A 15,782-nucleotide genomic window follows, 5' to 3' on the forward strand; every position below is an offset into this window, starting at 1 on the left:
AATGAACACAATCTTTGTACCATCATCTGCGTTTAAGTGCAAGTGCGTACAAGAAAGTACAAAGTGGTGTCGGCAGCCACACACCAAACAATTTAGACCTTTTAGCCACACACAAACACAAGTAGCTATGTTCTTTTTCCCATAATCTTTGTGTTTCACAAGCGTTAACAAACGTTGCTATCATTACCAATCATGTTAATCATTTTATCTACCCTGAAAGGATAAATGCTGCCTTTGCCCTGCCTTGATTCTATTCTTGTGCATTATGATCAGAGGTAGTCACTGGTGTATCCCTCCTTCCTGATTAATACTGTCACATAGAGATAGTAGTGGAAATTGGTTTTGGTTTTTATTTTTATTGTAGTTTTTGTCTGTGCTCCCGGGATAACAACATGGTACCTACAAGAAATCTTCTGATTTCGCTCTACGCGCGGCCACTTAAATGACGCAATTCTGCAGCAGCGGCATTTACTCCATAAATGTGTGCGCCAGGCCTGCCGTGCCATCCTCCAGCCGCAGTATAATTTGCAAATTTCATTAAAAACATGGTTGGTCCCAGGTGAAACGGATCAACAGTTATGAAAAACGATGCACACTGGTTGCAGCGCCACACCTGAGAGGCGAACTGGTCCCTTAGCCACTTACTGCCGCTTTTAAGTGTTTAAGAGGTTGCGATTTTGTCTAGATGCTTCAAACGTCCCAAGTGATGGACCGGGCGAAGAGCTTTTGTCTGTAGCAGGAAACAAAAACCTATAGTTCTTCAATGTAAATCGAGCGGGTGGAATGAATTGTTCTTTCTTTGTTGTGAAAGGTTTCGATTCACTATTCATGCGCATTGATGGTTGCGTCACAAGCACTGTTCTCAATGCAGCGGTTATTTCAAGAGGATAATGGGGGTGTCCTGATGAGTGGGCTCCAATGGTAACGTGAGACCCCCGGTATACAGCGGTAATACCGCGATGACTTCTGGGGAGAAATTCTCTCAAATTTGGGGGACTTTGTCCCTGCAAAATGCCCTGAATACAAGTGTTCATTTGCTGAAATAGGTGGTGTACTTTGTAATCCCTGGTTATATTGTAACCTGGTAATCCTGGTACCCTGTTACCAGTAGTACCAGATGCAATTTTACCACATGCAGTAATACCGTAAGAGTTTTAAAAATGTCTGAAACACCTTGTAACTTTTTAAACAAGCGTTTGCAATGCAATAGGTCTCGCATTTGTGAGAGTTTAAGCTATTGGCTTTGTAAATGACAATGCCTTTTATTTATGTTTTGATAATTAACACATAAATAAAAGACCCTGTCATGTACAATGCCAATAGTTCAAACTCTTGTAAATGCGAGACCTATTCAAAAAAGTGGCCGTCATTGTCCCGGGCTGCTTTGAAAGTGAAAGCGCACATGGAGCACTGAATGTTGCAGGAAAGCATGTCGTGCCTGCAGTAGGAGACACTAATTAAAGAAAAGAGCGCTTACAGACTAAAGAAGACGTACTGTGTAACAACAGAAGTAAAAGGGCCAGTCCTCGTGGGCGGGACAAATGAAGACAAGGCGGTACTAAGGAGGGACTAACAAGCCTATGTACGAATCAGAAGCCAGCATTTACGAAGGACAATGACACAAGCCAATGACAAATATGGGCGGAGAATAGGCGGGGCTTCTATTTCATACTCCAATACAGCATTGCTCGCAGAGTAGCACATGCGCGGCCCAGGCTCAACCTAAAAATCTGAGGTCTTGAATCCTAAATGTCTTCTGCTGAGGCAAATACAATAAAATATTGATTTTATAATACTGCATATTTAGTTTGTAAAGCAAAGATGTCCTTGTGAAGGCCCTATCTAGGGCACACAGGTGAAGCCGAAACTAAAGACCACTTTCAAAACATAACTTGCATGAAGAGACTAAAAACACTTGTTTTTAAACACAAACTGTCTACTTGTGGGCTTGTTTTCTGCAGATTGCAACATTGTCTCATTTACACAATTTGTATTTCTATGGGAGATTAAAAAAAACTGTGTTATGGCTTTCCCGTGCTTCCCAGCCAAATCGGCATCATTTGGGGGTGAATAACGTGTTTAATTGGAACTGCAGAATGCTTATAATTTCTCAGTGACAAGGACGCACACCCACCCTGCCTGTAACAAAGGACACCCACCCTGCCTGTAACAAAGGACACCCACCCTGCCTGTAACAAAGGACACCCACCCTGCCTGTAACAAAGGACACCCACCCTGCCTGTAACAAAGGACACCCACCCTGCCTGTAACAAAGGACACCCACCCTGCCTGTAACAAAGGACACCCACCCTGCCTGTAACTGTAACCTAGGACACCCACCCTGCCTGTAACCTAGGACACCCACCCTGCCTGTAACCTAGGACACCCACCCTGCCTGTAACCTAGGACACCCACCCTGCCTGTAACCTAGGACACCCACCCTGCCTGTAACCTAGGACACCCACCCTGCCTGTAACCTAGGACACCCACCCTGCCTGTAACCTAGGACACCCACCCTGCCTGCAACTAATCACACCCACCCTGCCTGCAACTAATCACACCCACCCTGCCTGCAACTAATCACACCCACCCTGCCTGTAACTAATCACACCCACCCTGCCTGTAACTAATCACACCCACCCTGCCTGTAACTAATCACAACCACCCTGCCTGTAACTAATCACACCCACCCTGCCTGTAACTAATCACACCCACCCTGCCTGTAACTAATCACACCCACCCTGCCTGTAACTAATCACACCCACCCTGCCTGTAACTAATCACACCCACCCTGCCTGTAACTAATCACACCCACCCTGCCTGTAACTAATCACACCCACCCTGCCTGTAACAAAGGACATCCACCCTGTGCGATTAGAAGCATGCCCATTCTGTAACAGGGAAGCACGCCCAGTGTCTGTGAATTAGGAAGGCACCCACCCTCTCTGACCCCCCCCCCCCCCCCACCATGTGTAGTAAAGCGCGCTGCTCCTGTGGAAGCCGCTTTGTTGCTGGAGGCCGCGGGTGGCGGTTGCCATGGTTACCGCTGCTGGTACCAGAGCAGGCCCTGGTCCAGGGATGCTGCGCTCTCGTCGCCACAAAGGATGGCTGACGGGGAGAGCCTTCAGACCCAGCTCTCGCCCCTTCACCCGCTTGGCACGGGTGCCTAGAGCGCCACATGCCGCCAAAAGCGGCCTCGGAGCGCTAGGCAACCGAGCTCAACCTGCCAAGGAACTTTGCTGCTTGACATGTAAAATGTGGTCCTTTGGCAGAACTGATATTTCATACTTTCATTGCCACACCATGACATGAATTCCGTGTTGGCGCTTTCAGTTTCATGTATTACCTTTTTACTGCAGCGTGTGTGTGTGTGTGTGTGGGGGGGGGGGGGGTCTTGTGTCCTGTGACACTTCCCAGGTGTGTGTGTGTCTGTATATGTTTGTGACGTCCTGGACGTCTATAACTGGTAGAGGCGGCTGCTCTGTGGACCCTACGGATTCTTTTAAGCCCACTGTATTATTTGGGTTCAAGCGGGGTTCGTGGGTACCATTGAAGGTACCTCCATTGGCCGAGCTGCGCTTGGGCTGGAAACAGGGTGTCCTGGCAAGGGGGGGCCACATGGCAAAGGCAGGCTAGTGGCCACCCTAAGGGGCGAATCAATCACCGCCTCCACTGGTCTGGGAATGTGTCCGTGTGAATCTGTGCATCTCCAATGGTCACCAGGGTGCGTCACTGGCCTGCACCGGAAGTAATGCCTAAGGCCAGGCCTATGGCTGGGAAGGTGGGGTCAGCCAGTGCCTTCCACCAGGCACCCTGCCCCCTCTCCCCTCCCCAGACTTGGTTCCCAAAAGGCCGAAACATGTCGAGAGTTGCTCGTGTTCCCCTACAGAGCGGGCGTGGCCTAGAACCTCCCCTGTGTTGCGTTAGCTGCCCTGGTTTGCTTGCTACTGGTCTCTGTCCGTAGTGGCATGAGCAAACAGATGCCCTGGATACACACATGCCAGTATTTGGGAACAGGAAGTTGAGATGTTAAAAAATAAATCAGGGCAGTTTATTTTTTGCATTGACTACCATTGAAGTAAAGGCACTTTAACTTAGAAAAAGTTAAATAAAGTCATTGTTGGCTTTAAAAATCTGAGATTCCTACCTGAGTCAGATGTATGTGAATGTGGCCCAGAGTAATTTAAAAGTAGCAGAAATTACCTTCAGCGTTTCATCCACCACTTCGTTTTTCCTCAGTTAAGAAAGTAAGAATCCGGAACAAGTCCGCGTGCGAGGTGGAAGCCACGATACTTTGGCTCCAGCAGAGAAGAAGAGCATTCTGGGAGGTCTGGGGTACCTGAAATGTGAATTCACCCTTCTTCCATTTCCTTCCTTTAGATCCCAACAATGTCGGAGTACAGTGATGGGCGCTGACCGCAGATGAACGTCAAGGTAAGCCTATGTATGGTCACTTTGCAACCTTGAGTATGTTCTACGTACGAGTTTTACTTTCCTCTACTCCTGCAGTTACCGCTGTGAGGTTGTACTAATGGCATAATGCGCGCTGTATAAGCTCATGTAACATAACATACGCACTCCCTGCAGTGAGAGCGAAATGGAAGACGTCTGCACTGTTTGCGGAGACGTAAGACCGGGCTTGACAAGGCCTTAGGCGATAATGCACTTGTAATATGGCAGACAGGATATCCGTTACGTCAGTGGTGGAGTAACCCCCTCGGCCAAACTAATATCGGCCCTTAATTTGAAGTCAAGTGAATGATGTCACGGTAGATGTCCAACCCCCGCTGACGTCATCAAGCCAAGCAACATTGAAAGATGCTTCTTGTTGGTGATTTCTACAGATATAGGACTTGGCAAAGAGGGCTGTTTTTTAGATCTGGCCTAAACTGCGCTTGTTCTCTCTCTGAAGCATTTTGTTTACTGTCAGTGGGCTTACAGCCCGCCCTTGGCTTACCATTGGTTGGCTTCATTGTCACTCTCAAATGAATGCTTCTATATGGCCCTCCCATGGAGCATGGCCCAGTTGTGTCCTTCCACTGCTCTTCTTGTGGCAGCTACTTTTTTCTTTAGCTTCAAACAGTCTTTGCAAGTGCACCTCGGCCACATCCTGCATTTTTATTTTTAGTTTTTTATCTTTAAACAATCCACATATGCCAGCCAGCTTCCATGTGGTCACCGTGTCACATCTTGTTTTTTTGCAGTGCCATCATGACCTGAAGGTATTGGAGCGCTTTACATGAGCGCCAGTTACATTACACAAGGACGCACTATTATTTCTATCTTTTTTTAGGGCAAGGAGTATAGAGTGATTTTCCTAGAGTCACCGAATATTGAGCCGACGCAGAGACTCAAACCTGGTTCCTCGGTTCCAGGGTCGGCAGCTCTGGCCGTAGCGTCACATCTTTGCCCCATCCCCCGGTTTGTGTTGATTACTCACATACAGGAGTTGCCCCTCCCTCCTCAAACCCCTGTTGCTCTTCCTCACTTGTGTTCTCCTCCAGTCTCTGTCTTTGCTGTCTCTCATTTGCTGCTTTTTCGCGCCCCTCCACCCGCTCCTCTGGTGCTCTCACCCCTCTATGCCTATTTTTTAAATATATTGCTAAACAAAAAAAAAGCTTTTATGCTACATTACCGATCCCTTTCGGATCGTGAATAAAACTATAATCTTCAATACAATAGGCCTTGCAATTGCGACATTTTAAGCTATTGGCCATATAAATGATAATGCCTTTTATTTATGAATTCTTCAAAGCAACACATATATAAAGGGCATTGTCTTTTCTAATAGCTCAAACTCTCGCAAATGCGAGACCACTTTAATGGTGGTGGCGCCCCTTTCTTTAGATGTTGCTTGCATTTTTCAGGTTACAGTGAGCAGCGTCTAAAGAAAGGGGCGCGGCCAACATTAAAGTGAAGGCGCGTATGGGTCGCTTTTACACACAGGGCAAAAAAAAAAAAGCTTTGTAGTGTGGCCAGTAAAGTGAAAGCGGTCACCCTGTAAATAAAATAAACACGGTCGCTATAGTTAAAGCGTACCGCTCTGGAAATGAAAAATACATGACTGATAACAATATGAAAGGTGGCGGCGTGCTGCGACGTCGTGGGAAGAATAGGGACGATCATTAAAGAAAATAGCGCTCACCGACTAGATAAAGCAGACCGTGTAGCAACACAAGTAAAAAGTCCAGTCGTTATGGGAGGTTACAAATGCAGACAAGGTGGTTCGAAGGAGGGACTACGAAGCCTATTCACGAATAAAAAGCAACGATTTCGAAAGGACAGTAACAGGAGCCAATTGAAAATGTGTGGGAAATGGGCGGAGCTTCTATGCCGTACCTCAATACAGCATGCCTCTCAGGGCAGCACATGCGATGCCCAGGCTCGACCTAAAGAGGGCACCCATTTCACACATATACATGCGTGCATATGACACCTTGTTTTTAGGTCAAAGCCTGCCAGACAGCTCGGCTGTCTGTTTTGCTAAAGACATCTTGGGGACATTCGGAAAGCTTCACTGGGAATGCATTCCACCCATTGGCTTTGTGGTTTGTAACTCACATTTGCTTGGTTTCTATTTGCTGACTTTGTACTTTTAAGCTGTCCAGTTTGAGTTTGTCCCTCCCGTGGAGAATACCCTATTTACTGTCCTTCCACCAGTGTTAGATTCCTGTAAAGAGGCCTTAAATCTTGTTCTCTTGTCACATTTGCTGCACATTCAAAGACAGAGGTCAAAGGTCAGGCTCCGTTTTTGAGTAAGCTTGGTGTTTACCTTTCTTTCTCTGATTCAAAGTGACAGGACTTATGTCACAATCATGCTGGCTATTGGGGGTGTGATTGAGGCAGGAAGTACATTGTTCTTGTTTTTCTAGCACATAACAAAATTTAAATGTCTGTAAATGTTCTCTGCAGATATTTCAGAATATTTCAGAATTAGGAAAGCACAGACAAAGCACATTTTTTGGTATTTCTGAAGTGTGTTGGAAACCAATATTCTAATACGATCAAAACAAATCAATACACTAGGTGATGACATTTCCACACATTATTGTTTGTGCGCCGTTTACTTTTATAAGTCAAACTCTGTCTGCGCAAATGTAATGGTCATTTCTGTTGAAGATGTGTGGTCTGTAATGGCAATGTGCTACCACACCAGGCATACTCCATTCTACTCTGCACCACGCCACTCTATGCCAGTGCACACTGTGTCTCTCTACTCTGCACCACTCTACTCTGCATCAGTGCACTCTATACGACTGCTCTCTAAGCCAAGGCACTCGACTCTGTACCACTCCACGCCAGTGCACTCTGCCACTTTAATCTGATTGGCACCACTACTCTCTATGCCACTCTACTCGACGCCACTGCACTTTATGCCACTGCAGTCTACCCTGCACCACTCTGTTCTACTGTGTGCCAATCCACTCTACGCCACTTCACTCTACTCGGAAACAAACTAATGTCACTGCACTTTGCACCACTCTAGTCCGCGCAACTGCAGTCTGCACTGCTCCACTCCATGCCACTCCACAGTACGCCACTGCACTCTGCGCCACTCTACTCCACTTTGCACTGCTCCACTCCATGCCACTCCACAGTACGCCACTGCATTCTACGCCACTCTACTCCACTCTGCGCCAATGCAGTCTGCACTGCTCCACTCCATGCCGGTCTACAGTACGCCACTGCATTCTGCGCCACTCTACTCTAACCACTGAACTCTACACTGCGGCACTCTATACCAATGCACTCTATAAGTCTTTATTCAAAACCAATGCATTCTACGCCAACTCACTCCACACCACTCTATTCTGCTTTGTACCACTCTACTCCACACCACTGCTCTGTACGCCAATGCACTTTGTCACTCTACTCTGCAACACTGCACTCTTCGTTACTTAACTCTGCTCTACTCCACTCGTCACTGCACCTCGCTACGCCACTCTACTGCACACAATGCCAATTTACTCTGCACTCTACACCACTCTATTCTACTGTTTAGCACTGTGCTTTACACCACTGCTCTCTATGCAACTGTACTCGGTACTACCATACTCTACACCACTTGTCCCTATGCCACTATACTTTGCACCACAACACTCTACGCAACCCTACTCTGCACCACTTCACTCAATTCCACTGCACCACTCTACTGCACTCAGTGCCGTTTCACAGTACGCCACTCCACTCTGCATCACTTCAGTCTACGCCACTGCACTCTACTCTGCACCACTGCACTCAATTCCACTGCAACACTCTACTGCACTCAGTGCCGTTGCACAGTACGCCACTCCACTCTACGCCACTCTACTCTGCATCACTTCAGTCTACGCCACTGCACTCTAACCTGCACCACTGCACTCTACGCCACTTCAGTCTGCTCTAAAACAATCTACTCTACGCTACTGCACTCTACGTCATGCTACTCACCTCCACTGCACTCTAAACCGAACCACTCTACTGTGCACCACTCTAACCACCGCCACTCTACACCGCTCTACTCTGCAGTACGTTACTCTGTCACTGCACTCACAACTATACTCCACTCTACAACATTACACTATACGATACTCGACTCTGATGCTTTACTCTCTTAAACTCTACTCCATTCTATGCCACTCTAGTCTCCAGCACTCTGCTCTACTCTGTGCACTCTACAACACCCTGCCCCATTCTGCTGCGCTCTACACAATTCCCTTTTTGACACTCCATGGCACTTGAATCCATTCTATTCTACACCACACTACTCCACTGAACTCTACGGTACTCTACTCCACTCTAGGATATTCTACGCAGCTCTACTCCACGCATCTCCCTCTATGCCACTCCATGGCATTTTACTACACTTTACGCCACTCTACTCTGCGCCTCCCTACTCTATGAAAATCCATGCCACTCAACGCCACGCCACTATGGGACACTCTAAGCCATGCCACTCTCCTTTACACTACTAACTTTTAGCCATGCTGAGCAGCAGCCACACTGGTGTACAACCTGGATAAAACACATTGGCAAAGCAAACCGCTCTTGCATAGGCAAGACCTATTGGCTTTGCCAATGCTTGTTTATTATTCGGTATTCTGTACAGCATGAACTAAAGGCATTGGCAGAGGCAATAGGCTGCAAAGGTGAGTGCTATTGACTTTGCCAATGCTTGATCTCCAGCTCTGCAGAGGCAGCAGACTTCCTCACTTGAAGCTCTGCACAAGCGCTGGGTCTGAGCTGGTGTGCTATCGGCTGCAGTCGGGTCCTGTTTGTACTCGGGTAATTGGTTCACCTATACGGAACACGGGGGACAATGTATATTACTTTCATTCTGTGCCCTCAGATCTCCCAGGTTTGGCATTGGCAATAAAACATTTTTTAACCATGCTGAACGGTATTTGAGGGGGGAAATAGTATTGGCAAAGTCAATATGTGAGACCTGTTGGCTTTGCCAATGCTTGTTTTCCTTACACTGAAAGGCCACTTTAAACTAAATGGAAAGCTGTGGTGATGTGTCACTAAACGTGCATCTGCGCTGTGGTCATAGAGACGAAAAGAACGCTTCCCTGCTGACTAAAACTCTTCCACACTCGAGTTTCTCCATATTAATGCATGGAATATTTTATTGAGGGCACACAATTCCATTAGCCAATAGATTGAAAACTAACTTTGTAGCTCCTGACTGATGTGCCACTCAGCATATCAGTCCGTCAGTCTTGTAGAGCGTGACTTGTCACTCCGGGAGTTCTCCAGGCGCTGGGGTTCTGTGATCCTTGGTCGAAAAGCCACGTCTTAAGTCTGCTCCTGAAATCTTCCAGCGAGGGGGAGGTGACGCGGGAGGTCGTTCCAAGATTTGGAGGCGAGGTAGGAGAAGGAACGTCCTCTGCAGCGGCTTCGACGGATGCCGGGGATGCGCGCTAAGGCGAGGGAGGCGGAGCGGAGCTCCCTGGTCGGTCGATGGAAACTCAGGCAGTGGTTGATGTAGACGGGTCCGGGGTTGTAGAGGGCATTGTAGGCTTGCGTTAGGAGCTTGAAGAGGCATCTGTGCCGGACTGGGAGCCCGTGCAGGGTCCGGAGGTGGGGGTAGTACTGGTTCTTCTTGGGAGGTTGAGTCTGGCTGCGGTTTTCTGTATGGTCTGGAGGATGTTGTGGAGCTGTGCGGTAGTTCTGGCATAGAGTGCGTTGCCGTAGTCGAGGCGGCTGGATATAAGGTCATGGGCGACGGTTTACCTGGTGGAGAGGAGGATCCAGCGGAAGATCTTGGGGAGCATGCGGGCAATGTGGAAGCAGGAGGAGGAGACGGCGTTGACCAGTTGGCTGTCCGGGATGATTCCGGGGTTGTGTGCGTGGTCCGAGGGGGTGGGTGAGGGCCCGAGTGCGGTGGGCCACCAGGTTTCGTCCCAAGGAGATGGCTTGTTCTCGAAGATGAGCACTTCTGTTTTTTCCGAGTTGAGCTTTAGGCAGTAGGCTTAAAGTGCTTCAGTGCCCCGTAAAGTGCTTCAGTGCCTCGTAAAGTGCTTCAGTGCCTCGTAAAGTGCTTCAGTGCCTCGTCAGGAGTAGTAAGTGCTACGCAAATGCAATTTCAGTTCGGTGTATTTGAACAAATCATATGGGATAAATGCAACTGTCCCGGGCGGTGCCTGGCTGCGCCCTTGGGGCCAGGACAGATGCCTAGAGCTGGCCCACTGGCCACCCCAGGAGGCAACAAGCACTGGTTCTGGCAAACGGCTCAAAGGGTCCACAGAAAATGATGCTGTTTGAAATTCATTTTACTCCTTCAGTTCACTCCGTCATCTTTCGTGAATACTTGTGATTAACTCCGTTTTTTTCTGTTCGTTGATGAATGTTCACTACTCACCCAGCCGTCCTCTCTTTCACGAAGAAGCGCTTTGAAGCTCTGACCGCCCCCACTCGCAGCTTTACTCCTTAATTAAAGGGTGCATGGAAAGGGACGAAAGACTTTTAACCGCGTAAATAATCTTTTCTTTTCAGACCACCTGATCCCCCAGAGCTCCTCGAGGTCCAGGCTGTGCTTCGGTCCTGAGAATGGGCGCGTCATAGCCGTGTTTTTAACATTAGTGTCCACAGTGTCACTGTCCTATCTCTGATCTTTAATTGAAATAACCTGCCTGGCTAGAATATAAAGACAACACATTACCGCGTGAGCTGATTTCTAGTGATTACATGGCTATTAACAAAGTCACATTTCCGGTTCATGGCTGGAACGCTGCGTGCAGGTAAATAGATGCACACAGCCTGGTTTCGGGGGAAGGGGGGTGGCAGATGCCCACTTCCAGGGGTGGGAGGGGGGTAGAACAGGTGCACACAGTCTTTTTCCGGGGGAAAGACCGGTGCACGCAGTCTTGTTCCGGGGGAAAGACAGGTGCACACAGCCTTCTTTCGGGGGAAAGACCGGTGCACACAGTCTTGTTCTGGGGGAAAGACAGGTGCATCCTAATTGAAGGGGGTAGGATAGGTGCATACAGCCTGGTTCAAGGGGAAGGACAGGTGCACACAGCCTAATTGAAGGGGGAAAGACAGGTGCACACTGTCTTCTTTCGGGGGAAAGACCGGTGCACACGGGGGAAAGACCGGTGCACACAGTCTTCTTATGGGGGAAAGACCGGTGCACACAGTCGTCTTTCGGGGGAAAGACAGTTGCACACAGTCTTGTTCCGGGGGAAAGACAGGTGCACACAGCCTAATTGAAGGGGGAAAGACAGGTGCACACAGTCTTCTTTCGGGGGAAAGACAGGTGCACACAGTCTCCTTCCGGGGGAAAGACAGGTGCACACAGTCTTCTTCCGGGGGAAAGACAGGTGCACACAGTCTTCTTCCGGGGGAAAGACAGGTGCACACAGTCTTCTTCCGGGGGAAAGACAGGTGCACACAGCCTAATTGAAGGGAGAAAGACAGGTGCACACAGTCTTCTTTCGGGGGAAAGACAGGTGCACACAGTCTCCTTCCGGGGGAAAGACCGGTGCACACAGTCTTCTTCCGGGGGAAAGACAGGTGCATCCTAATTGAAGGGGGAAGGACAGGTGCACACAGCCTGGTTCAAGGGGAAGGACAGGTGCACACAGCCTGGTTCAAGGGGAAGGACAGGTGCACACAGCCTTGTTCAAGGGGAAGGACAGGTGCACACAGCCTTGTTCAAGGGGAAGGTCAGGTGCACACAGCCTGGTTCCAGAGCGAGGACAGGTGCACCCAGCCTGGTTGAAGGGGAAAGTCAGGTGCACACAGCCTGGTTCAAGGGGAAGGACAGGTGCACACATCCTGGTTCCAGAGCGAAGGACAGGTTCACAGAGCATGGGCCTGGGCAGATTAGATGCACACAGCCTAGTTTCTGGTGAAGAGGTGCACACAGCTTGGTTCTGTTGGGAAAGGGTAAGTGCACACATCCTGGTTCAAGGGGGAAGGACAGCGGCACATAGCTTGCTTCTGGTAGGGAAAACACGTGTACACTGCTTGGTTCCAGTGGGAAGAACAGGTGCACACAGAGTGGTTGCAGGGGAAGGATAGGTGTACCCAGACTAGTCCTGGGCGGATTAAATGCGCATTGATTCTAGGGCGAATAGGTGCACACAGCCTGGTTCTTGGTGAATAGGAGCACACAGCCTGGTTCTTGGTGAATAGGAGCACACAGCCTGGTTCTTGGTGAATAGGAGCACACAGCCTGGTTCTTGGTGAATAGGAGCACACAGCCTGGCTCTTGGTGAATAGGAGCACACAGCCTGGCTCTTGGTGAATAGGTGCACACAGCCTGGCTCTTGGCGAATAGGTGCACACAGCCTGCTTCTTGGTGAATAGGAGCACACAGCCTGGTTGTTGGTGAATAGGAGCACACAGCCTGGCTCTTGGTGAATAGGTGCACACAGCCTGGCTCTTGGCGAATAGGTGCACACAGCCTGGTTCTTGGTGAATAGGAGCACACAGCCTGGTTGTTGGTGAATAGGAGCACACAGCCTGGCTCTTGGTGAATAGGTGCACACAGCCTGGCTCTTGGTGAATAGGAGCACACAGCCTGGTTCTTGGTGCGTAGGTGCTTGGTTCCTGGGAAAATGCATACGCACAGTCTGGTTCCTGAATGGATAGATGCACAGCTACTTTTTTCTGGAGGATAGGCGCACACAGCCTGGCTCCTCAGTGGATTGATGCACACATCTTGGTCCTTGGCAGATTAGAAGGACACATCCTGGTTTCTGACAGATAGATGCACATAGCACGGTCCCAAGTTGGATGTGTGCACACAGGCTGGTACCTTGGCGGAGAGGTGCAGACATTCTGGTCTAGGGCAGATTAAGTGCACACAGCTGGGTTCCTGGGGGAGTAGGTGCACACAGCCTGGTTCCTGGGGGAGTAGGTGCACACAGCCTGGTTCCTGGTGAACTGCACAATCACCAGTGCCTGGCAGCAAGCCACACTGGCATTGCATCTGTTCAAGCCAGTGGATAGCAGTTGGTTAGAGGCGAAGATGGAGGGGGCCAGCTACCAATCGAGCGTGACTTGAGGGACCTGGCATTGTGGCACTTGAAAACTGGTCACCTGTGATGCACTCATTGTGGCTCTGACCTTAACTGTAATTGCATTTATATAGCGCTTACTACCCCTGACGAGGTGTCGAATCGCTTTTCGGCAAGTAGCATGCTACTCCGGAACCCAAAATGTCGACACACTGTGCCTGAGTGGTTGAGTCAAGTTGCCGTTCAGAATCTTGTATCCCTGTCTGTGGGACCAGTGACAACCCGAGCCCTGTCTGTGGGACCAGTGAACATCCCAAGCCCTGTCTGGGGGACCCTGTCTGTGGGACCAGTGACACGGTGACATCCCAAGCCCCGTCTGTGGGACCAGGGACATCCTGAACCCCGTCTCTGGGACCAGGGACATCCCGAACCCTGTCTGTGGGACCAGTGACATCCCAAACCCCGTCTGTGGGACCAATGACAACCCGAACCCTGTCTGTGGGACCAGTGACATCCCAAACCCCGTCTGTGGGACCAATGACAACCCGAACCCTATCTGTGGGACCAGTGACATCCCGAGCCCCATCTGTGGGAACAGTGACAACCCGAACCCCGTCTGTGGGAACAGTGACATCCCGAGCCCTGTCTGTAGGACCAGTGACATCCCGAGCCCCGTCTGTGAGACCAGTGACAACCCGAACCCCGTCTGTGGGACCCTGTCTGTGGGACCAGTGATATCCCAAGCCCTGTCTGTGAGACCAGTGATATCCCAAGCCCCGTCTGTGAGACCAGTGACAACCCGAACCCCGCCGGTGGGACCAGTGACATCCTGAGCCCCGCCGGTGGGACCAGTGACATCCGAGCCCCGTCTGTGAGACCAGTGACATCCGAGCCCCGTCTGTGAGACCAGTGACATCCGAGCCCCGTCTGTGAGACCAGTGACATCCCGAGACCCGTCTGGGGGACCAGTGACATCCCGAGACCCGTCTGTGGGACCAGTGACATCCCGAGCCCTGTCTGTGAGACCAGCGACATCCCAAGCCCTGTCTGTGAGACCAGCGACATCCCATGCCCCGTCTGTGGGACCCTGTCTGGGGGACCAGTGACATCCCGAGCCCTGTCTGGGGGACCAGTGACATCCCGAGCCCTGTCTGGGGGACCAATGACATCCCGAGCCCTGTCTGGGGGACCAATGACATCCCGAGCCCTGTCTGGGGGACCAGTGACATCCCAAGCCCTGTCTGGGGGACCAGTGACATCCCGAGCCCTGTCTGGGGTACCAGTGACGGACACATGAATCTATAAGATCGTTTGGCGGATTTGACTCCCAATACAGAGATCTTCGCAACATGTAGGTCACTTTTACAAATGCCGGTCAGTTTTGCTAGTCTTCTGTGAGCAACAATAAAATAGCTTTCAGAATACTACAGAGAGACAGACTTAGGCTCCACCCACATGTTGTTGTCCCTGAGTACAGGATTCGATTGGGCCGAAGTTATGTGCTTCCTCTGAAAAAGAGTGCTTGTTTTACAGTTTTTGGCTTGTGGCAAAGCTTATACTCCATACAACATGACTAAGGTGGTTATGAGGGCTAGCCAATGCTTGTCTTGATGTGTTTATTATGAAATGCTACCATAAGTCCAGTAGACCCAGCATTTTGTTTCTTGGAATGTCACTGATTACTGGGCCAGGGTATTAGTGTTCGTTGCCCCCGGCGACGAACTGTGGCTAGAGAAGGTTTGCTCAGTGAGAATCCTTCTTAGTCCCTCTTAGGGGAGACAGTATTGTACTTTTGTACATATTTGTATTGTTAAGACTGTGCGCCTGGTTGTTGCCTTGTGGGAAAGCTTACACTCAAACCCGTAGGCCTGGGTTGTTTATAGTGACAGGCTACAGGCCTCATCGGTGCACTGGGAAAACCTAATGCCCGAAGCCGCAGGTGTGATGTGTTTATTATTGCAAAGCTATGACAAAGGCAGTGGGTATTGTTTATTTATTGTGAAAAGCATTTGTTAAAGCCAATAGGCAGTTAACAGTGAGGTCTTATGCTGTGGGCTATAGACAGATATTTTGTGACATGTAATCCAACAGAGTACCATAGTAGGCCAGGGTTTTGGCGTTGTCGCTGCGTTTTCACTGTGATGATTCTTGTTGGGGCCTGCCGAGAGGGCTGTAGATTGATTTGCAGACTATATTGTTCTTCATATTAGTTATTTTATAACTTTATGCAAGGTAGTTGCCAGGTCGTGTATTTGAATAAGCCTGTGTTGTTTCTGGTGTCAAGCCAGTGGTGAAGGCCGCAGGCCTTCTAATTAGAACAAGTTATGTCAGATT

At 49.6% G+C, this 15,782-nt stretch overlaps 1 protein-coding gene across 6 annotated transcripts in view; it reads left to right on the plus strand.

Annotated features, from left to right (window-relative positions):
- TNK2 (tyrosine kinase non receptor 2) overlaps positions 1–15,782 on the plus strand; it is a 430,040-nt gene that overhangs the window by 44,042 nt on the left and 370,216 nt on the right. For all 6 annotated transcript variants that reach the window (XM_085635987.1, XM_085635998.1, XM_085635989.1 and 3 more), the window contains exon 2: positions 4,381–4,434. The gene's annotated coding sequence lies outside the window, so the exon portion shown is untranslated. The remainder of the gene's footprint in view (positions 1–4,380; positions 4,435–15,782) is intronic.

Source organism: Triturus cristatus, chromosome 11 (genome assembly GCF_964204655.1).
Source record: "Triturus cristatus chromosome 11, aTriCri1.1, whole genome shotgun sequence".
Taxonomy (NCBI): domain Eukaryota; kingdom Metazoa; phylum Chordata; class Amphibia; order Caudata; family Salamandridae; genus Triturus; species Triturus cristatus.